General features: G+C 42.3%; 1 protein-coding gene and 1 non-coding gene across 3 annotated transcripts in view; one reads left to right on the top strand and one right to left on the bottom strand.

Annotated features, from left to right (window-relative positions):
- nrxn1a (neurexin 1a) overlaps positions 1–23,675 on the top strand; it is a 1,876,664-nt gene that overhangs the window by 377,792 nt on the left and 1,475,197 nt on the right. The window lies entirely within an intron of this gene.
- Positions 18,423–18,495, bottom strand: trnav-cac (transfer RNA valine (anticodon CAC)). Its single transcript has one exon. It is a non-coding gene; the product is annotated as a tRNA-Val (tRNA).

Below are 23,675 nucleotides of genomic sequence, written 5' to 3'. Positions count from 1 at the left end.
TCTTGAAAGTCAACCCACGAAAGTGACTGGCCCGGATGGGTACCTGAATGCGCATTCAGATCCTGTGCCAGCTGATGGGGTATTCGCAGACATTTCTAATCTCTGTTCACACCAATCAGAGGTGCCTATCTGCTTCAAGAAGACGATTATCATCCCTATACCAAAGAAAAGCCAGGCAGTATGCCTTAATGACAATCGTCGGGTGACTCTGACATCCATCATTATGATGTGCTTCGAAAGATTCGTCATGGCACGAATCAATTCCGGCCTCTCAGATTGCCTGGATTCACCACAGTTCGCCTATCACCGCAACAGGTCCACAGCAGTCACCATCTCCCTGGCCCTACACTTAATCCTGGAACACCTGGATAACAAAGGCACCTATGTCAGACTCCGATTTATTGACTACAGCTCAGCCCTCAACACATTATTCCGACAAAAACCATCACCAAACTCTGTGGCCTGGGGCTCAGCTCCTCCGTCTGTGACTGGATCCTAGACTTCCTAATCCATAGACCGCAATCAGTAAGGATAGGCAACAACCCTACATCCGTAATCATCCTCAACATCGGTGCCCCACAAGGCTGTGTACTCAGCCCATTACTATATTCCTTATACTGTGTGGCCAAATTCCTCTCCACTCAATTTTAAAGTTTGCTGATGACACCACCATAGTGAGTCGGATCTCAAACAATGATGAGTTGGAGTACAGGAAAAAGGTTGAGAATCTGGTGAAATGGTGCAACAACAGAAATCTCTCCCTCAATGTCAACAAAATGAAGGAGATAGTCATTGACTTCAGGAAGCATAGTGGAGGACATTGCTCTGTCTACATCAATGGGTCAAAGTGGAAATGGTTGACAGCTTCAAGTTTCTAGGTGTCTAGATCACCAACAACCTGTCCTGGTCCCTGCATGCTGATGCTCTAGTTAAGAAAGCCCACCAATGCCTCTACTTTCTCTGGAGGCTAAGGAAATTTGGCATGTCCGCTACGACTCTCACCAACTTTTACAGATGCATCATAGAAAGCATTGTTTCTGATTGTCTCACAGCTTGGGATGACTTCTGCTCTGTCCAAGACCGCAAGAAACTACGAAGTGTCATGAATTATGCCCAGTCCATCACGCAAAGCAGCCTCACATCCATCGACTCTGTCTACTCTTCCTGCTGCCTTGGAAAAGCAACCAGCATAATCAAGGACTCCACACACCCTGGATGTGCTCTCTTCCACCTTCTTCCATCAGGAAAAAGATACAAAAGTCTTAGGTCACATACAGCTGACTCAAGAACAGCTTCTTCCAGACTGCTGCCATCAGACTTTTGAATGTATCTACCTAGTATTAAGTTGATCTTTCTCTGCACCTTAGCTATGACTGTAACATTACATTCTGCACTCTCTCTTTTCCTTCTCTATGTACAGTATGCTTTGTCTGTATAGTGCACAAGAAACAATACTTTTCACTGCATACTAATCTATGTGACGATAATAAATCAAATCAAATCAAGTCAAAGCTGTTCACACAACTTACACAGAAAATTGGACTGACATTTAATTATGTTAGCATTTCTGTGCTGATTTTCATAACTTGCATTTGATTAACATTCATGAAATATATGTGATAATTTAGTTGCGTTCACAACAAAGGTAAAGACTCACGTGCTGGTCACCAACAAGTAGTTGTATCAGTATAATACTGTCTGCAGCGCAAATCCTGATAATAATCAGATTAAACAATCTAATGCAAATATTTGATATTTAACTTTTTTCACTAAAATCCCAGCATGTTCTAGCGTTACTCCCTTAAAGCAGAGTTTTTCAGAGCTTTTGTGATCTTTTAAAAGTACTGTGATCTTTTAAAAATGCAAAATACTGTTTGAATGAAAAAGACGTTCTATTCCTGCATACCAAGGTGTTCATAATTTGACAATAATGCTCCCATACCCTAAAGCTATCCCTTCATCTTCCATTGCTGCCTCATCAGGTAAAGTCAAACACCATTGAAGGTAATAATTTCTGAAGCAAGACCCCTTGGTACAAATGCTATCCTCTCTTATCAGGAATTAAATTAATCCTGTAGAGTTTAAATCAATAGCTAAAACAACATTTCGCATGTGTGAATAAATAAAATTACACATTCTGATCACCAAAATATCAGAGTCCCATAAACTTACTTGCATGAGCTTAATCAATTCCCCACATGGAGCAAAATATTTTTTCCTTATAAAATGTATCTTCTAACATCCCAAGGGCACAAACTTATCAGATTATGTTGTACTTTTTATTGTATTATTGTGGGATATGTATTTAAATTTCTATAATGTTAAGTACATGCTATTCAGCATTAAACGGTCTTTCAAAACAATGCATATAAGGAAATTAATGAACAGGAATGTTTGAGGTTAGCACATCAATGGACCATACAAAAGTGATGGAGTTTGCATTGTTTTCAGACTCATGAATAATGTTAAATATTATTTTAATTTTGATGAACAGCTTGTAAAGACATAGTCATTTGACTTGCTGCAGGATTGAATGATACAGAAATCTAGGTTCATTGTCCACCAAAATTAAAATCATTTAAATCCCCTGGCGCTTGACACAAAAAGCAACTCATCAAGGCATCTTCAACAGCACTTCCTAAACAGCAACCTCTACCGCCTAGAAGGATAACAGCAGCAGATGCATGGAAACCCGACCACCTGCAAATACCCTCCAAGCCACACACCATTCTCACTTGGAACTATATTATCATTCACTGGTGCTGGGTCAAAATCTTGGAACTGCCTTCCTAACAGCACTCTGTGTGTACCAACATCATATGAATTGCAGCAATTCAAGAAAGTGGCTCACCACCACTTTCTCAAGGGCAATTAGGGGTGAGCAATAAATGCTGGCCTAGCCAACAACAGCCTCATCCTATGAAATAATTTTTAATAATGGGTTCTATTTTTTGAGAAAGTTTTCTTTCCTTTTTATTCGTACGAGCACCTCCCTTTAAAATCATTTCCAGAAAAATGTTTTTGTTAATCAGATTTGGAAATTTGTTATTTAAACTGTACAGTGCACATTGAGACAACATTTAAATGAATAATTAGTAATTGCCAATACCACAATTCACAGAATTGTCACTGCAATAAACACAGTTATTTAAATAAAACCTGGAAGATGCTCAATGAAGGGTCTGATTCTGTCTGAATTACAGCAAATTCCTTGTCCCTTACAACTATTATCAAACATTATTCTAGATGCTCTAAGGCACAAATGAAAATGCTTCATAACGGATTTTCTTGTACCTTAACAAAGGGCTGTGAAATTAGATTATTCCATCTGAAAAATGAGATTTCATATTATTATCAATACCAAGCATACCATTGAGGTTATTTTAGAATTGAGGATCATTTTAAATTGACCTAAATTACATTTATGTGGATTATTCATTCACATAAAAATCTTTGAATGTATTTCAACCACTAACATTTAAGTATCTTTCCTTATGGTTTAATCCGATATTATATTTGGGTGAGATCTTGAGCCCAGACACTCTGTGCGCGGAGTCGCCAGCGGGGCTGCAAAATCCAGAGGAAACGGAAATCGCGAATCTCGTCAACAAGAACGGGTGGGAGAGTGTGAGTGTGAGTTGATGATTCTGTTCAATGCCTGAGCATTATGTGTTCACTGTGCCTACTCTTGCTGCAACTTGTGCAGCACCAAGGGCACCTCCTTGTCAAACGTTGAGTTCCCCTTTGGCCCGCTGACTATCTTACAGGGCTGGGGTAATTCCCTGGGGCAGCAATGACTGGAGGTCCACTCTATCCACTTCACTTTAGCTGATCAGCAACAGACATCTCCTGAAAATCATATGCATCTTCAAAATTGCAGTTTTCATCTCTAACAAGCTTTTAACAACTTCTCAAGTACTTTAATTGGCCTTAATCAGGAGGCGGGCATGATTGTTGCCCCACCTTCCCACTCCCACTGCCCTGGTGAACATTGAAAACTAACTCACTGGCTACCACCGTTATTTTCAAGCCCCTCATCCCCTTCCTTCACCTAGCTCCCCAGCTGGAGGTGGGTTGGGAGGGTGTGGCTGAGGGAGGGGGTGGCTGAGGGAGGGGGGATTGCGTGGGGGAGGGTGGATGCTGTCAGCAAGCCACTCAACTTCATTCAAGTTCCTATTTAGGTTTACCAGCCCTCCAGAACTGGCCTGGAGTCTCCAAGATTTACAGATCCATCTCCTGAACACAACTGCATGAAACAATCCTGGAGAAAAATCATTCGGATCATTAAAAAAAACATTTTTGTTTGTCACTTTCTTTGAACATTTCTCTTCATCAGATATAAAAACTTTGAAAATTAAAAAAAGGCTGATTGACTAACAGTCGAGCATCATCCAATTTGGCAATGAGACTTGTTGCTTTCCAATTGCTGTGGGATGACAGTGTGTCACAAGGATGAATGTGTTGGCAGATGCGTGACTGGAGCATAAGGGCAAGTCATGTGATGAAATCTCCAGGAAGTTATTTTTTTATAGTTGGCAACCTTATTCCTACTATAATGGTTGAAGAGGAATCTATAGGGGGTAACTTGGGGTAGGGCACACATTTTAGCCTTGCCAGTAATAATGGAATCAGAATTGAACAGTTTCTGAGACAGGTGGCTCATCTACGGTTTTTCATCTTGGCAACAAGTTGAAAATGTATCCAATTTAAAAATACCAGAAGCATCAGTCTAATCAGAATGCAACGTCAATCATTTTAAACTAGTTTCATTCTGGAGCAAAAATAGATCTGAAATTCAAACTCTGTTATACTTATTAAAAGTAGATATATACAACGTACAATAATATCAGAAGAAACTTGCTACTATTGCTCATTGAATGTGACCATATTGAGCCAAAGGATTATATCAATATGAATAGGAATTCCTGATAATGTGTTTTTACTATTGTGACATTTGTGTAACTTTAAGAGATCTTTTTAAAATCATGATCTCTGCAACTCTCACAGTCAACGTTTCTCAGCTCACAGCTTTAGCAGATGTTTTATGTTGCTGGGCTGACTACGATGAGTTCTTTTACTGCTCCTTCAGTGGCTTAAATTGGGTTGTTTGTGTTTACCCTGGGATTTACCCTGGTTTACCCTGGGTTTACCCTGGGCGGCACGGTAGCACAGTGGTTAGCACTGCTGCTTCACAGCTCCAGGGACCTGGGTTCGATTCCCGGCTTGGGTCACTGTCTGTGTGGAGTTTGCACATTCTCCTCGTGTCTGTGTGGGTTTTCTCCAGGTGCTCCGGTTTCCTCCCACGGTCCAAAGATGTGCGGGTTAGGTTGATTGGCCATGCTAAAATTGCCCCTTAGTGTCCTGAGATGCGTAGCTTAGAGGGATTAGTGGGTAAAAATATGTAGGGATATGGGGGTAGGGCCTGGGTGGGATTGTGGTCGGTGCAGACTCGATGGGCCGAATGGCCTCTTTCTGTACTGTAGGGATTCTATTCTATTCTATTCTACTTTTATGATCCTGCATTGTTCGGAGGATGGTCATGTGTTTTTGGACATGTTTTTTTCCCAGTGAGTTTAAGGTTTCATTTTCAGTGAGGAGCTTCAGGTTTGAGTTTTTTTAGTTTTAAAAGGCATAACAAGCTAAAAAGAAGTGTTTTCCCTCTCTCCCTGTTGTTTTGAAAATTCTGTTGGTTCGCTGAAAAGACCTTGTTTTCCTGAAGGGTGAAAACCAGCTGTTGTTGGGGACAGGTGTTGCTGGTGTTTTGGGAAGTTGTCTTGTCTTCAGACTGTTCTGAGTCTCAAGAGCAGAGAAATGCACACTTCAACTGAATGACTCAAATTTCCTTATCACGTGAGAGGTAGACTTTGCTGTATTGAACCTGTTTAAAGGGTCTTATCTTTGGTGAGGATTTTGATTTGATTGGAACACATTAGGTATCTTTATTAAGCGTTATACATTATTGTGGTTGCTTTGTTTTTTGTTTTAAATTGATACATGTTCTTGCTAATTTTCTTATACATGTTGACCATATTCTTAAATAAACTTTGTTTGATAAAAGCTTCCTCATGGGTCACTTGAATGATACCTGAAATGAAACATCTCATGTTTATCCTACCCAAATTCAAGATGAAAAACTTATGATTCAGGCAGGCTCCATACAACCCTTTGGAGTTTCTAACCTGAACCATAACACTGTTGGGATATTTGAATATCATGATCTACATCAAAAACTGAAAGGGAAGTTGAGGCGAGCATAACCATTGCAAAACCTTATTTAAGGGCCAAATTGCACAATGTTCAGCATCATTTGCAACTCCTCAGATACTGAAGAAACCCATGTCCAAATGCTTCAAAAAATGGACAATGTACAGGCTAGGGCTAAGATGTGGCAAGGAATAGTTGTATCTCACAAGTGCTAGGTAATGACCATCTCCAGTAAGTGTGGATCTAACCATCACCCTTTGATATTCAATGGCATTACCATCGCTGAATACCCTACCATCAACATCCCTGGTGTTACTGTTGACCAGTAACTGGCAATATAAATACTGTGACTACTAAAGCAGGTCAGGAGCTTGGAATCCTGTGACATATTACTCACCTCCTGACTCTGCAAAGCCTATCCACCATTTACAAGGCACAAGTCAGGAGTGTGATGGAATACTCTTTCCTTGCCTGGAAGATTGCAGCTCCAGCAATACTCAAGGAGCTTGAAACAATCCAGGATAAAGCAGCCCGCTTGTTTGGCACCCTTTCTGCAAACATTCATTCCCTCCACCACTGGTAAACAGTGGTAGTAATATGTACTGTCTACAACATGCACTGCAGACCTTATCAAGGCTCCTTAGGCAGCACATTTCCAAACCTACGACCACTACCATCTAGAAGGACAAGGGCAGCAGGCACATGGGAACACCACCACCTGGAAGTTCCTTTTCAAGTCACTCACCATTCTGATCTGGAAATATATCACCATTTCTTCACTGTAGCTGAGGTAATATCCAAGAATTCCCTCCCTAACAGCACTGTGGTACACCCATACCCCAAGGACTGCAGCAGTTCAAGAAAGGATCTCACCACCACCTTCTCGAGGAAGATTAGGCCCAGGCAATAAACACTGGCCAAGCCTGTGGCATCTACATCCATAGCTCCCAAAAATGGATGCAGGGATTGTGATGTGCAACTAACCCATACTCAATAATTTGTGCTTCCTCACATTTAAATAATCTCTGTGACCAGCCAACATTAACCTTGCTGCTTATTGGCTGGAGGCACAATAGGGGGAACATCATGAGTTGTCAGTAGTTTTTAAATTTAGCCTCCACTGCTCTAAGATAGCTTGCAGCACTTAAAGGGGAGCTGCATTGTGGCTGGTACTGGTGCTAGAAACCTACAGAAGAGACCTTATGATATGTAGAGCAAAATGCTTAGTGAATTGGGAAGTGTTCCAGAAAGCCTGTATCAATATCCAAGAACACGGAGGAGCCCAACACCAACCTGGTACAGGGCTTTTGCAGAGCACAAAACCCTTCCTTTCTACCATGGAGGTGGTAGTCAATTCATTCATATAGTCGTAGACCCGATCATGATGCTGAATGTGGTGGCCAATGGTTCAGCTCTCTTTGCAGCATAAGTAGGAGCCAATGTTTGTGTGCTGCAGTAGGAGCTCAAGTTGGTGTCATGCAAAGCCGCTTGCTGCTCTCCTGGTCATGGATTTCATGGTGCAACAGTAATATTGTTATCTGTCCTCCCACAGATTACTAGGACTGCTGAGGTGCCACTCCAGTTGAGTGTTAGTGGCTTCCTGGAGCACAAACCTGCTGCACTGCCTTCAGATGATAATATTCATCCTGTCACTCTTATGGTTGTCAGCACAAACTGCTTCCACCTATGCCTAGCTTCTGTAGCCTGAAGCTGGGCCTTTTAGCCTCAAAACTATTTGAGGTCATCCTCCAAGGCTATCTGCACTGTGCTCCATTGGAAGTTAATAAACTTCTAATCACCATGCTGTAACCATCAGGAAGCAATGCAGAGAGGCTTTAGGTCAGTCAAAGTTACATGGAAAACATTCACTCCTGGGATTAGTTGATTTTTGTATTCCATGTAGCATGATTTCATTCATAACTTTGATTTGGAATGCATATGTTGTGATCTTATTTATTTTTGCATTGTGGCCAAGTGAACACCATGACAGTCTATTGCCGGGAGAGGTACTTTGTGGGACTGTTGTACATGGGAAATTAGGATTAAGGTTACTGGTGTCTCATCCAGATGAATTCTTGTTTCCAGATGCAGACACAAATGATAGTCAAGCATGCACTAGGGGTACTGCTGGGCCATATTAAAGTTTTAAAGTTTATTTATGAATGTCACAAGTAGGCTTACATTAACACATAAGAACATAAGAACTCGGAGTAGGAATAGGCCATCTAGCCCCTCGGGCCTGCATTGCCATTCAATAAGATCATGGCTGATCTTTTCATGGACTCAGCTCCACTTGCCTGCCCACTCACCATAGCCCTTAATTCCTTTATTGTTCAAAGATTTATCCATCCTTGCCTTAAAAACATTCAATGAGGTAGCCTCAATTGCTTCACTGGGCAGGGAATTCCACAGATTCACAACCCTTTGGGTGAAGACGTTCCTCCTCAACTCAGTCCAAAATCTGCTCCCCCTTATTTTGAGGCCATGCCCCCAAGGTCTACTTTCACCTGCCAGTGGAGACAATTTCCCTGCTTCTATCTTATTTATTTCCTTCATAATCTTGTATGTTTCTGTTAAAATCTCCCCTCATTCTTCTAAATTCCAATGAGTATAGCCCCAGTCTACTCAGTCTCTCCTCATAAGCCAACACTCTCAACTCCAGAATCAACCTCGTGAATCTCCTCTGCACCCCCTCCAGTGCCAGTATATCCATTCTCAAGTAAGGAGACCAAAACTGTACACAGTACTCTAGGTGTGGCCTCACCAGCACCTTATACAGCGGCAACATAACCTTGCTGTTTTTAAACTCCATCCCTCTAGCAATGAAGGACAAAATTCCATTTGCCTTCTTAATTACTTGCTGCACCTGCAAACCAACTTTTTGTGATTCATGCACAAGGACACCCAGATCCCTCTGCACAGCAGCATGCTGCAATTTTTTACCATTTAAATAATAGTCCATTCTGCTGTTGTTCCTTCCAAAATGGATGACCTCACATTTACCAACATTGTACTCCATTTACCAACATTGACCCTTGCCCACTCACTTCGGCTACCGATATCCCTTTGCAGACTTTCAGCGTCCTCAGCACACTTTGCTCTGCCACTCATCTTAGTGTCATCTGCGAATTTTGACACACTACACTTGGTCCCCAACTCCAAATCATCTATGTAAATCGGAAACAATTGCGGTCCCAATATTGATCCCTGAGGCACACCATTAGTCACTGATCGTCAACCAGAAAAACACCCATTTACCCCCACTCTTTGCTTTCTGTTAGTTAACCAATCCTCTATCCATGCTACTACATTACTCATTACACCATGCACCTTTATCTTATGCAGCAGCCTTTGGTACGGCACCTTGTCAAATGCCTCTGGAAATCCAGATACACCACATCCAGAAGTTCACCATTGTCCACTGTGCATGTGACGTTCTCAAAGAATTCCACCAAATTAGTCAAACATGACCTGCCCTTCATGAACCCATGCTGCGTCTTACCAATGGGACAATTTATTTCCAGATGTCTCGCTATTTCTTCCTTGATGATAGTCTCAAGCATTTTCCCTACTGCAGAAGTTAAGCTAACTGGCCTATAGTTACCCACCTTTTGTCCACCTCCTTTTTTAAACAGCGGCGTCACATTTGCTGTTTTCCAATCTGTGGGAACCACCCCAGAGTCCAGCAAATTTTGCGAAATTACCACTAGTGCATTTGCTATTTCCCCCGCCATCTCTTTTCGTATCCTGGGATGCATTCCATTAGGGCCAGGAGACTTGTCTACTTTAGCCCCATTAGCTTGCCCAACAATACCTCTTTCGTGATAATAGTTTCTAGGTCCTCACCTGCTATAGTCTTCTTGCCATCAATTTTTGGCATGTTATTTGTCTTCCACTTCAATAAAGTTACTGTGAAAATCCCCTAGTCGTCATACTCCGGTGCCTGTTCAGGTATACTGAGGGAGAATTTAGCATGCCCAATGCACCTAACCAGCACGTCTTTTAGACAGTGGGAGGAAATCAGAGCACCCGGAGGAAACCCATGCAGACACAGGGAGAACTTGCAGACTCCGCACTGACAGTGACCCAAGCCGGGAATTGAACCCGGGTCTCTGGCGCTGTGAGTCAGCAGTGCGAACCAATGTGCCAAGTTGCCTCGATGGCTAGAAAAATAACATCAACAGAAAGGGTTCAATTCCTATTCTAATTGAGGTAGGCTTCCGACCAGTCTATGTGCAACAGTTCATCAAGTGCTGTATGCTTAATTAAGAGGGGATATTTGTTGGAGGTGTACCAAGATTATGACAGACTTAGATTAGGTAGACAAGAGAAAATTCTCTCCATTAACTGCTGGTACAAGATCTGGGGGACACCAATTAAGATTTCGAGCAAGAGATGCGGGGAAAATGTGAGGAAAAATTTTGTTACATAGAGAATAGCAATGGCCTGAAATCCACTATCCATGAGGATGCTGAAGTGATTAATTATTTCAAAAGGCACTTGGAGGGGATAAAATTGCTGGGCTACAGGGACTGAGTGAGAGAGTAGAACTTACTGGAGAGCCTGCGTGGACTCGATAGGCTGAATTGCATCCTTTTGTACCATAAGTGACCTTGTGGCCTAGATTTTCACTCCAAAGGCAAGTTCATGAGCTGGAAAATTTCTCAGCTTGCCTCACAGTGAAAAAGTGTCCCGGATGGTGGGATCTTCATCCTGGGGAAGGAGGTGGAGGGCAGATGTAAGATGAAGTCAGACCCAGTGCCACTGGATGTAGTTCAGAGATGAGCACAGGGACTGCTGAGTGCTGAGACAGGCTGTTTAAAAGACCTGATAAAAGCAAAATACTGCGGATGCTGGAATCTGAAACGAATCAGAAAATGCTGGAAAATCTCAGCAATCAGACAGCATCTGTGGAGAGAGAATAGAGCTAATGTTTTGAGTTTAGATGAATTGTAGGGGGCCAAGTTCTGATGAAGGGTCATCTAGACTCGAAATGTTGGCTCTTTTCTTTCCCCACAGATACTATCAGACCTGCTAAGATTTTACAGCATTTTCTATTTTTGTTTAAATACCTGCCTTTGTTCTCTGAGATTTTGTCCCTGTTATTTTCTGAAAGATTAGATCCTCTAGACCTTACCCCTCGTGCTGCTTAACCTCACACCCACTCTCCTCGCCTATACATGCGAACCTATACCTATGGGCCACTCACCTGATGAAGGAACATTGCTTCGAAAGCTTGTGCTACCAAATAAACCTGTTGGATTGGTGTTGTGAGACTTCTTACTGTGCCTAACCCAGTCCAACGCCGGCCTGTCCACATCAGAGGAAGAAGTTTAACAACACCAGGTTAAAGTCCAACAGGTTTATTTGGTAGCAAAAGCCACACAAGCTTTCGGAGCTCCAAGCCCCTTCTTCCGAAGAAGGGGCTTGGAGCTCCGAAAGCTTGTGTGGCTTTTGCTACCAAATAAACCTGTTGGACTTTAACCTGGTTTGTTAAACTTCTTACTGTGTTTACCCCAGTCCAACGCCGGCATCTCCACATCATGACATCAGAGGTGTACAGGTTAGGTGGATTGGCCATGGTAAATGCATGGGGCTGCGCAGTTAGGGAGGAGGGGAGGGCCTGGTTGGGGTAGCTCTTTCGGAGAGTTGAGGTAGACTCGATAGGCCAATGGCCTCTTCGTGCACTGTAGGGATTCTATCGTTCTAAATATACAAATGTAAAGAAGTCATCATACTGATGCATGCTGCTACTCCTGATAAAATGATCTGGCTGAACAACTTGAGTGTAAGATTGTAGCTGTTAGTCTACATCTGCATCACTGATACATCTATATCAGAAGGAAAAGGAAGTAGGAGTCTTGATCCTATCACTTTGCAATATTTCTAGGGATGAGAGGTATGAATGAGTTGATTTTCCTTCTCATGGGTACAAACATTATCCATGTCTTCAGCTTTAATTTGCTCCACACCTTGCTACACCCTACTTAAATAATTCCCTCCTGCTGTACTTTGTGAATGGAGACTTCAATTATTAAACACCTGTTTACTCCTTATTTCCCCACCTTTGGTCTTTTCCACATTGTACACATCCCCTCAGGAATTCACTGTTGAATTTTCTCCACTTTATCCACTTCATCCCTGCTTCCAAAATATCCTCAAAACGTTTTGTTGGCCAGCATTTAACACCTAACCCTCTATACAGATGTCCTGGCCAGGATTTTCTGAGCCTGTTTGATTTGGATGCAAATCCCATTATGGCCGCGAACTCTTGCGAATGAGATCATCCTCACCACCTACTGGTGATATAATCAGGTTCACGCCCAGTGAGGCCATGAACTTGAATACCATCAATTTAAATTAATTTTAATATGCCTAAATGGGCAAAGCACCATACATTCAGAAACATCAGATGTACTTCCCGCCGGCATGACATCACTACTGCTCTGCAGCAGTCAAGATGACCACACTGGATGGTCAGGGACATGGCAAGGCACTGCCCCCGGCACCATGGCAACATCACGGACACTGCCAAGGGACAGTGCCAAGGGCAGTGCCAAGTGGCGAGGCTAAGGAGCAGGGCAAGGGGCCCTGAAGAGTAGCAGATTACTGGTGATCTTAGCTGGGGTTGGGGCCAAATGCTCATTGATGGGGGAAGGGGGGGGGTTTGCCTCATAATGTTGAGATCGGGTACTCCTTATAAACGGCATTCTAATCTCTTGGAGCTGGCTCCAGAAAACATGGCTGTATCTCTGAAGAGAAACACGCTGGTTTTCAGTCAAAAACTGACACTTCCATTTTTTTGGAAAAATTATTATTTTCGGCTTTTAAAGCACCTTAATACATTTTCCAGATTAAACAACACTTCTGAAATATAATTTGTTATATCTGAAAAGGATTACTTCACTGAGGTAGCATTTGATCCCTCTGTGCTTAACCATTACACAGTTGTGGGCAGCCTACTGTTACATCATCTCCCTAGTTCATGCACTGCTTTTACATTAAATAAATTGGATTGCATTTCTGAAATTGATGAAAACCATGGGGAAACTATCAAGAGATTAGGTGTTAATGAGTAAGAGTTTGTGTTCATATTAGGGTGTATTCTGTGAGGCTTTCTTGTCGTGTTTGTAAAATTAGATTGAATGGATATAAGTCCTTGAACACCACATATTTTCTTGTTTATACAAACTTGCAATCACACCTCTGCAAGAGACTAATAAAAAAACTTTGAATCAGGTTGGTCTCTATGAATAAATAATAAATATAACTTTGAAATTATTGAAAGTGTGCAAACATGAGTATAACATTCATTTTTCTTCTACTTTAATGGAGGCATTGATCTGTTTATGAATTTACTCCTCAGTTAAAAGGTCAGGCATATATGTTCCAGGAATATGTTATGTGTTATGAATACAGGAGTTGGGACGTGTTGTTGAAGTTGTGCAAAAAATTGGTATGGCCACACTTGGAATAATGCATACAGTTCTGGTCACCCTATTATAGAAAGGATATTATTCAACTAGAAAGAGTGCAGAAAAGATTTACTAGGATGCTACTGGGGACTTGATCGTTTGAGTCATAAGGAGAGGCTGGATAGTTTGGGACTTTGTTCCCTGGAGCGTAGGAGGCTTAGGGGTAATTTTATAGGGGTCTATAAAATAATGAGGGGCATAGATATGGTTGATGGTCAACATATTTTCCCAAAGGTAGGGGAGTCTAAAACTCGAGGATAGAGGTGAGAAGAGAGAGATACAAGAGGGTTCAGAGGGGCAATTTTTTCACACAGAGGGTGGTGAATGTCTGGAACAAGCTGCCAGAGGTAGTAGTAGAGGCGGATACAATTTTGTCTTTCGAAAAGCATTTAGACAGTTACACGGGTAAGATGGGTATAGAGGGATATGGGCCTAATGCAGGCAATTAGGACTAGCTTAGTGATTTAAAAAAATGGATGGCATGGACAAGTTGGGCCGAAGGGCCTGTTTCCATGCTGTAAACCTCTATGACTCTATAAGAACATCCTTCCTCAGATAAGGACACCAAAATGGCACACAGTTCTCCTGGTGTGCCCTCATCAACGTTCTATGCAATTGCAGTAAAATATCCTATTCCTATGCTCAAATCCTTTTGCTATGAAGCCTATATACTATTTGCCTTCCTTACTGCCTGCTGAAACTTCGTGGTTACTTTCAGCGACTGATTCAGGACACCAAGACCGCACTGAGTATCTACCTCTCTCAATTTACACCCATTCAAAAAACAATCTGCTTTCCTATTTTTGCTACCGAGGTGGATAACCTCACATTTATCCACATTATACTGCATCTGCCATGCATATACCCCATCATTCAGCCTGTCCAAATCACGCAGAAGCATTTCTACATCCTTCAGTCAGCTCACCCTCCCAACTAACTTTGTATCACCTGCAGATTTGGAGATAATACATTCAGTTCCCTCATCTGAATCATTAATATATATGAGAACAGTTGCGGTCCTAGCACAGAACCCTGCGGTACCCCACTAGTCACTGCCTGCTAATCAAAAAAAGACCCATTTATTCCAATCTTTGCTTCCTTTCTGCTAACCAGCCTTTTAACCATCTCAAGACAATGCTCACAATCCCATGTGCCTTAACTTTACATAGTTATGCTATGTGAGACTTTATAGAAAGCCTTTTGAAAGTTTAAATAAACCACATCCACTGGTTCTCCCTGGTCAACTCTACTAGTTACATCCTCAAAGAATTCCAACAGATTTTGCAAACATGATTTCCCTTTCATAAATCCATGCTTACTTTGTCTGATTATACTATTGCTTTCCAAACGCTGAGCTATGAAAACCTTGATAATGGACTCTCGCAACTTCCCCACTACCTTTGTTAGGCTCACTAATCTGTAGTTCCCTGTTTTCGATCTCCCCTTTTGAATAGCGGGCTTACATTAACTATCCTCCAATCTGTAGGAACCATTCCAAAGTGTAAAGAATTTTGGAAGATTACCACTAATGGGTCTGTTATTTTTAAGGCCACTTTCTTAAATACTCTGGAATGAAGATTATCAGACCCTTCAATCCCATTAATTTCCCCAAAACCATTTCTCTACTCATACTGATTTTCTCAACTCCTCACTGGAACTTGTATTTCCCAGAACTTACAGTACATTATTCATCTCTTCCTTTGTGAAGACAAAAGCAAAGTATGAATTTAGTTCCTCAGCCATTTCTTTGTTACCTGTTATGAATTCCCGATTTCTGACTTTAAGGGGCCTACATTAGTTTTTGTCAATCTTTTTCTCTTTACATACCTATAAAAACTTTTACAGTCCGTTTTTATGTTCCCTGCTAGCTTACTTCCATACCCTATTTTCTACTTAATCAATCCCTTGGTCCTCCTTTGATGAATTTTAAACTGCCCCTAATCCTCAGGTCTATTGCTTTTTCATGCCAATTTGTATACTTATTCTTTGAATCTAATACTATATCTAATTTCCCTTGTAAGCCATGGTTTGGCCCCAGTTCCCTTTCCACTGTTGTACCAAATAGGAATAAACAACAGTTGGAGTTCATCTATTTGTTCCTTAAATGCCTGTCATTGCCTGTCCATTGTCCTTCCTTTCAATAATGTTTCCCAGTCCATCAAATCCAACTCAAGCTCAATACATCATAATTACCTTAATTGAGATTCTTCAGAATGATTATGGTTTGCAAAAGTGGAAGTGGAATCACAGGATGTCAATCAGGCTTGGACTCTATCAACATTGTGGTCAGGATCGATAGGGTACTTGGAATCCATTCAAGCGTAAAGGGAATTGGAAATAATCACAGGTGGTTAAGGGGTGATAGAATTCCATTGAGCTGTCAATGAAAGTCTTTTTCAAGGCACTGCACTGTTGAATTTGTTGGAGATCAATGGGTTCCTTTAAAATGGAGAGGGTTTCAAATAATTCAACTTCCTCGGAAGCTTCAAATCTAAGCTCTGTGCATACATTGGGTCTGAGTGCACAACTGTGCAGAATAGAACCCACCACCCCCTGCTCCCCAACTCCAAGGTGAAATTGACATCTCCTCCCTGCCACAGCACTTCAAAAGGGTCTGCTCATGCCTGCAAGCTTCTGACAGGGAAACAGGGAAGTCTCTGCTGCCACATAGAGCCTGCAGTGACTCAAAATCACAGCAACACAGTGATTAGCACTGCTGACCTGGGTTCAGTTCCAGCCTCAGGTGACTCTCTGGAATGTGCATATTGTCCCCGACACATTAGTGTCAGGGGGATGAGGAGGGTGGATGCATGGGGTTATGTGGATAGGGCCTGGGTCGGATTGTTGTTGATGCAGGCCTGTTGGGCTGAATGGCCTCCTTCTGTACGATAGGGATTCTATAGTAAAGCCTGCAAGGTGACCTGGAAGCATGGAGATTGAAGTTACCTGGCCACTTCAGAATTTTCACAGCTGACAGGCAGGAAAGCAGACATTGATCACAGGGCTGCCTGAAATCACCATAAGAGTTTTAACAACACCAGGTTAAAGTCCAACAGGTTTATTTGGCATTAGCTACCAAATAAACCTGTTGGACTTTAACCTGGTGTTGTTAAAACTCTTATTGTGTTTACCCTAGTCCAACGCCGGCATCTCCACATCATGAAATCACCATGCCAGAGGCGATCTTCAGATCTGCCAGAGATACATGGAGCAGTCCAGCCACGTCACCCCATCTCGGCGGGGAGTGGCAAGGTGAATCCCTTGGCCCCAGCCCACGCCCATCTAACCAGATCTTTTGAGGAACTGTGCTCTGCAGCCTGGCAGCAGCAGAGGGGAAAATGGCCACTAGACCTACATCCTCTAACCTCTTAGGGCCCAGGGTGTCAGTGCCAGGGTGCAGGGGACAGTGCACCATTGGCATTGCCAAAGTGCTTGGCCTGAAAGCAGACTGTTTGGGGAGTCTGAGGGAAGAGTGTTGCCCAGTGGGGGATTTAAGTGGGAAGGGGGGCTGTGTGGGGTCGGGGGTGGGGGGGGGGGGTGGTGGAATCTGAGGGGGGGGGTGGGAGCTGAGTGGGGGGTTTGATTGGGAAGGAAGATTGTGTGGTGGATTTGTGTGGGGAGTGGGACTGAGTGGGTAGTCTGAAGGTGAATGGAGCTGAGAAGGGGTCAGGTTAGATCACCCTTATGCCTGCGTGGTATGGGTGAGAGCATACCCCTCTTTTCTGAGTGGTTGCTTGTGCTCCACTGGAACCTCAGGGTCCAGCACGCTATGTCTCCGCTCGTGGATAACACATGTAAAGCCCGCTGGTGCCATTCCCACTAAATATATCTTAAAAAGTCAAAATTTAAGGCACTCTATCTAAATGGATGAAACATTCACAAGCAACATTCACTCCAAAGATGTGCGAGTTAGGTTGGTTGGCCATGCTATAAATTGCCCCTCAGTGACAGGGGACTAGCAGGGTAAATATGTAGGGTTATGGAGCTTGGGCCTGGGCGGGATTGTTGTTGGTGCAGGCTCAATGAGCCAAAAAGTCTTCTTCTGCATTGTAGAGATTCTATGATTCTATGATTTTTAAATTAGGTGAATCAATTGCACTAAAGAAATTAATATGTTTGATATAATAGCTATTATGGAGACATGGCTGCAAATTGACCATGGCTGAGAATTAAACATTCCAGGATATGTAACTTCTGGATTAGATGGGCAAAATTGAAGAGGAAGGGGATCCCCGGTAAAAAAAACGAATGGGATAAACCCATCGAAAGAAAGTAAACTCAAAAAATTAAGAAATAGAATCAGTTTGAGTCAAATTAAGAAACAGCAAAGGGCAGAAAAAAATAGTGGGAACTGTTTGTTGTTCCCTAACGTAAGTTATAGCGTAGAGCAAAGTATAAATATGCATTAGAGGTGGGTATAATATCATAGAATCCCTACAGTGCAGAAAGAGGCCTTTCAGCCCATTGAGCCTGCACCAACAACAATCCCACCGAGGCCCTAATCCTGTAAACCTCTGCATTTACCCCGCTAATCCACTTGACACTAACAGGCAATTTAGCATGGCCAATCAACCTAACCCACACTTCTTTAGACTGTGGGAGGAGGAAACCCACACAGACATGGGGAGAACATGCAAACTCAACACAGACAGTGACCCAAGCCGGGAATTGATCCCGGGTCCCTGACGCTGTAAAGCAGCAGTGCTAACCAATGTGTCACCGTGCTGCCCCAAAATAAGCAAGTGCCCCATGTGAGGCTTGAACTCACAACCTTCAGATTGTGAGACTGATGCGCTGCCCACTGCGCTAACGAGGCTCTATCATGGTCTATCATGGTCAGTACGATAATTGTGTGGGACTTTAATCCTTATATAGACTGGGCAAACCAAATACTTCAATGTTTTCAAAATGTTTTATGTAACTTCTTTGCTTTTGTACTTTATGTCCCCAATTATTAAGCCAAGTATCTTGCATGGATTTTTAATAATCTTCCCAACTTGGCCTGCTACTCTTTTGTTTATACACCCCCCAAGTCTAGCTGTTCCTGTAAGCCCTTTAAAATTGTACAATTTATCGTCTCTTCTCAATCTTCCTACCAAAATGGATCACTTTACATTTATCTACATTAAGTTTCAACTGCCTATTTTCTCCCCATATCCTTATGATGTCTGCTGCTATTTGCTTCACTGTTTATACTATTTGTGTTTTGTGTCATTTGCAATCTTTTAAAATGTGCCTGTTTGGTTAAGTTCTGGTCAGTAATGTATATCAAAAAGTGCTGTGGCATCAGCTCTAACCTCTGGAGGCAAACTTCCCTGCAGTCTGAAAAACAGCTGTTCATCGGTATTTATTGCTTTCTGTCCCTTTGTAAATTTTCCAGACAGTTTATTATGGGTTATTTTATTACGTGTCTTTTGAAAGTCTGTATAGACAACATCAACCACTTTAACGTTATCAACACTTCACATTATTTCACAAAAAACTCAACTTCATCAATGAAGGTGTGCCTTTAAAAAATCTGTGCTGGCTTGCATTTATTAAACTAATATTTCCAAAGTACTAATTAATTTTCATTTTAAAAATTTTAATGTTTAGTGCTAGCCTGTGCCCCCAGCACTGCCCAAGGGGCAATGTGCCCATGCCCAGGAGGCACCTTGGCACTGTCTACCACGCATCGGGTAGTGCCAAGAGGGTGAGGCCTATAAGGGGTTGGCCTGGTGGGGGCGGGGCTTAGGTGAAATCAGTGGTTGTGGGGAGTCCCACTGCCACTCCACATGGGGATCGAAGGGGTCAGGAAGGAGGCCAGCGATTGAGGTGGGCTGTGGGGTGGTCGAGACTGCTGGGAAGGGGTGGGGGTGAATCTGTTTTGGTGAGGCTGGAGATCAGGGTGGGCTGGGGGGTGCCTGACCATGGACGGGGGTCTGCTGGGAGGGTGGATTGACAGTACAAATGGTGGGGTGCTGGAGATTGGGCCATCCGGGACGGGGAGGGGAGGGGGGCGGGGCTGGCCCAGGAATGATCGGGGGGCCACAATCGGGCCTCAGGAGGATTGAGAAGAGGGCAGCACTGCCGGGGTCCCGGGCTGGCCAGTGATCGAGCTGGCCAGCAAACGAAAGACTGACACTTCGGGGCCACTGCACATACGGAGAAGCCCGCTGGTCTCAGCCTCCTGGACTGGAATAGGTCCCGCCCCCTGAAATCTAATGATATTTATGTTGGTGGCCTCTGCATTGCACAGTGTGTGGGAGATTCTAGTGCAAACTCCCACTGAAAAAAAGTGTGAATTACTCCAGTTTTCCAGCGTATGTTTTGGAAGAATCCTGCCCGTAATATCTGCATCCCTTCAGTCTCTAGGGACCACTTCTATATCAAAGAAAGACTGGAAGATTGTGGCTAGTGTCTCGATAATTTCCAGCCTTGGTACTATTTGCAAGCTCAGATACATCCCAACAAGACATTTTCCACTTTAAGCACAAACATTTAAAATACCTCCTCTTTATCAATTTGTATCCTCTCCAGTTTCTCTATTACCTCTTTTATTGTGATACTGAGAACATCCTCTTCTTTGGTGAAGACATCCAATGTACTCAAAGTATTTGTACCCCAGCCACATACTCTGCCTCGACAAGAAGATCTTTTTCGACCTTAATCGACTTTACACGGTTTTTGCCTACTCTTTTACTATTTACGTGTTTACAAAAATGCTTTTGGGTTCCGTTTTGTTAACTGCTAATCTATTCTCATACATTCTCTTTGGCCTTCTGATTTCCTTTTTCACTTTTCCCTGTACTTGTTGTATTTAGTTTGTTCTTTACTTATCTTGGTCATTACAAAAAAATAAGGTTCTTGGGATTGGGGGTAGCATGGATTGTGAATTGTTTAGCAGACAGAAAACACAGAAGAGGACCAATAAATAGGTAATTTGGGGTTTGGTAGGCTGTAATTAATATGATACCACAAGGTTTAGTGCCCTGAGGCACAGCTAATGACAATTTATATAAGGATAAGGTGACAAGAATCATAAACCATAGAATGGTTATAGCACAGAAGAGGGTCATTTGGTCCAGGCGGGTAAGTGGAGCTGAGTCCACGAAAAGATCAGCCATGATCTTATTGAATGGTGGAGCAGGCTCGAGGGGCCAGATGGCCTACTCCTGCTCCTAGTTCTTATTTTCTTAGGTTCTTATGTCTGTCATATCTGTACCTGCTTTCTGCATGGGCCACTCTTTGATTTGATTTGATTTGATTTATTATTGTCACATGTATTAACATAGTGAAAAGTATTGTTTCTTGCGCGCTATACAGACAAAGTATACCATTCATAGAGAAGGAAACGAGAGAGTGCAGAATGTAATGTTATAGTTATAGCTAGGGTGTAGAGAAAGATCAACTTAATGCAGGGTAACCCCAACCTTTCTCCAAGTAGGTCTGCAATGTTTGTTTCTCTTTTGAAGGCCTCAAAGAATCTACCTCCACCACACTTGCAGGCAGTGCATTCTAGATCTCACAGTGTAAAAAGGTTTTTCCTCATGTCACGATTGCTTGTTTTGCCAATTACCTAAAATTAGCGGCCTCTGATTTTCAATCTTTTTAGCAACAGATTTAGTGTCTTAAATGACAAGCTGATATTATTAACTGCTAATCTATTCTCATACATTCTCTTTGTCCTTCTGATTTCCTTTTTCACTTTTCCCTGTACTTTTTGTATTTAGTTTATTCTTTAATTATCTTAGTAAGTCTTCATTCACTGACATACTGAAAAGTTTTGGGACATTTAAATTGATTCTCACTGTGTTAGATAATAAAGTGGGTAGGGTGTCAGGATGGATAAGGTGGCAGGTGGTAGGGTGAATAGGATAGTAGGTGGCAGGCTGGGTCAGGTGGGGTCAATGGGGCGTTGGATGGTCGGGAGTGGAGTTGAATGGTCGGTTGGGAAGTCAGATTGTTGGTGTGGAGGTTAGATTGGTAGCGGAATTGGATGGTCGAAGGGAGTTGGATAGTTAAGAGGATAGTCGGATGTCCGGTGGTGGGGGGGCAATCGGATGATCAGGGGGAGTTAGATCGTCAAGGAGGGAGTTGGGGTATAAGTTACAAAAAAGGGTTTTTAATACATTTAGATTTGATTGAATTTTGTTGCTTGCTGTCAAATCCTGGAAACCAAATTACCATTTAATCTGATTTAGTTCAACAGAGATCAGGCAAAGACTCAGCCAGTGAATTAGCATATAATACCAAAGTTTATTGATTATAGGCAAAATGAAACAATACAGTTACAGAATAATCTTTCTATTCTATTAATTCTATTAATCAACCTGTTCAATGAGCTGAATTTATCAACTAACTGATAAAAGAATTAAAGGTAAAGCATACTAATGAACAAAACCCACCAGACTTCAACCTTTCAAATGGGTGGCCAATCTAAAAGAAGCAGACAACAACCTCAACCCTTCACACCAACAGCTATTCACATCTGTCTCTGACAAACACTGCACCTTCCTGGGATCCATTTGACTTGAATTCTCCTCTGCCCTTGGTCCAATACTATAGTCACAATCTCCATGCTGACAGAAATTCTTGTCTGTGTTCCTGAAGATCTTAATCACTTTCCCTTCACTTGATGTACTTAAGATGGATCCCATAACCCTATTTGATGCCTAAAAATTGTTATCGCATCACCTTTGACCATATCACTAGAAATAGCTTATTTGTTAACAATGTTTTGAGGGTTAATTTCATTGGTTCTATCTAATTGCGCATATTGTCTGAAACTTAAGACAATGGCTTGCTTCAAGCTCTGTCCCTTATATTAATGGTTGACAGGCAGCCCTTTCATCAAACTAAGACTGAGTCAGTCAAGGCAAATGTTCTTATTACAAGCGGGCCTGATGTATAGTTCAGGTTCTTTCTTTCCCAGTGTCTGTGACAGTATGTTCATCCTTACATAAGGGTGTTAATGGAAAAATTTGGAAAAATCCAAATTATTTGATTAATTATTTATCCTTCAATCACAGGGTAATTGAGACACTTCCTTTGAATGCAATTATTTGTTCCTAGTCAGTCCCTACTTCATCATACTGTATTAAGTTAGCTTCGAAAGGTTAGCAATCATCAACATGGCTTATTTTCCTGTTCATATGTTAGTACAAAATGGCCAAGTTAAGTAAGCACACTAAATGCTACAAAAATAAATATCAAATCTAGGTCAGCTTACAAATCCCTAGAAAGAGGGTGGGATATATTGCTGATATATTGATCTATCACCCTCACTATACTGCCTTCTTGTTCCACTACAGTCCTTTTTGCTCCCCCCACTTGAATGGCTTCCCATACCATGCTGCAATGACAAGTCAGTTCATCCACTTATGCAGCTTCCACTCTCATCCAAACAAGATGAAAAAATCACAAACTTGTCAAGCAATTGCAAAGGATGAGGTTCCTTAACTCCTGCTCCCTGGGTCCCCTTACCTGCCTCACCTGTAGTTACTCCCTTCTGTATCTGGCCACTGACCAAATCAGAAGACACTATCCTAAGGGATGTGACCACTTTCTAGTACAAAGTTTCCACAGAATTTTCCCCCTCCATGATACATTGCATTGTTGGCAGTTTGGCCTCCAGCTCATTGACTCTGAGCCAAAGTTCCTCAAGCCACAAACATTTGCTGCATAAGTTAAAAGCAAAATACTGTGGATGCTGGAATCCGAAACAAAACAGAAAATGCTGGAAATTCTCAGCAGGTCTGACAGCATCTGAGGAGATAGCATAGAGCTGATGTTTTGAGTAAGGGTTATCCAGACTCGAAACATTAGGTCTATTCTGTCTCCTCAAATGCTGCCAACCTGCTGAGATTTTCCAGCATTTTCTGTTTTTGTTTGTTGCATACATGTTTGCCATGGATCACAGTGGCATCTCGGAGCTTTCACATGCTGCAGCCTGGACACATCACCTGTCCTACTATTCTTACTGTGTTTTATTAACTACTTAATTATTTTATTCAA

This window comes from Mustelus asterias, chromosome 15 (genome assembly GCF_964213995.1).
Source record: "Mustelus asterias chromosome 15, sMusAst1.hap1.1, whole genome shotgun sequence".
Classification (NCBI taxonomy): Eukaryota; Metazoa; Chordata; class Chondrichthyes; order Carcharhiniformes; family Triakidae; genus Mustelus; species Mustelus asterias.
Note: the sequence above shows the minus strand (reverse complement) of the source record. Positions and strands in the feature narration are given on the sequence as shown.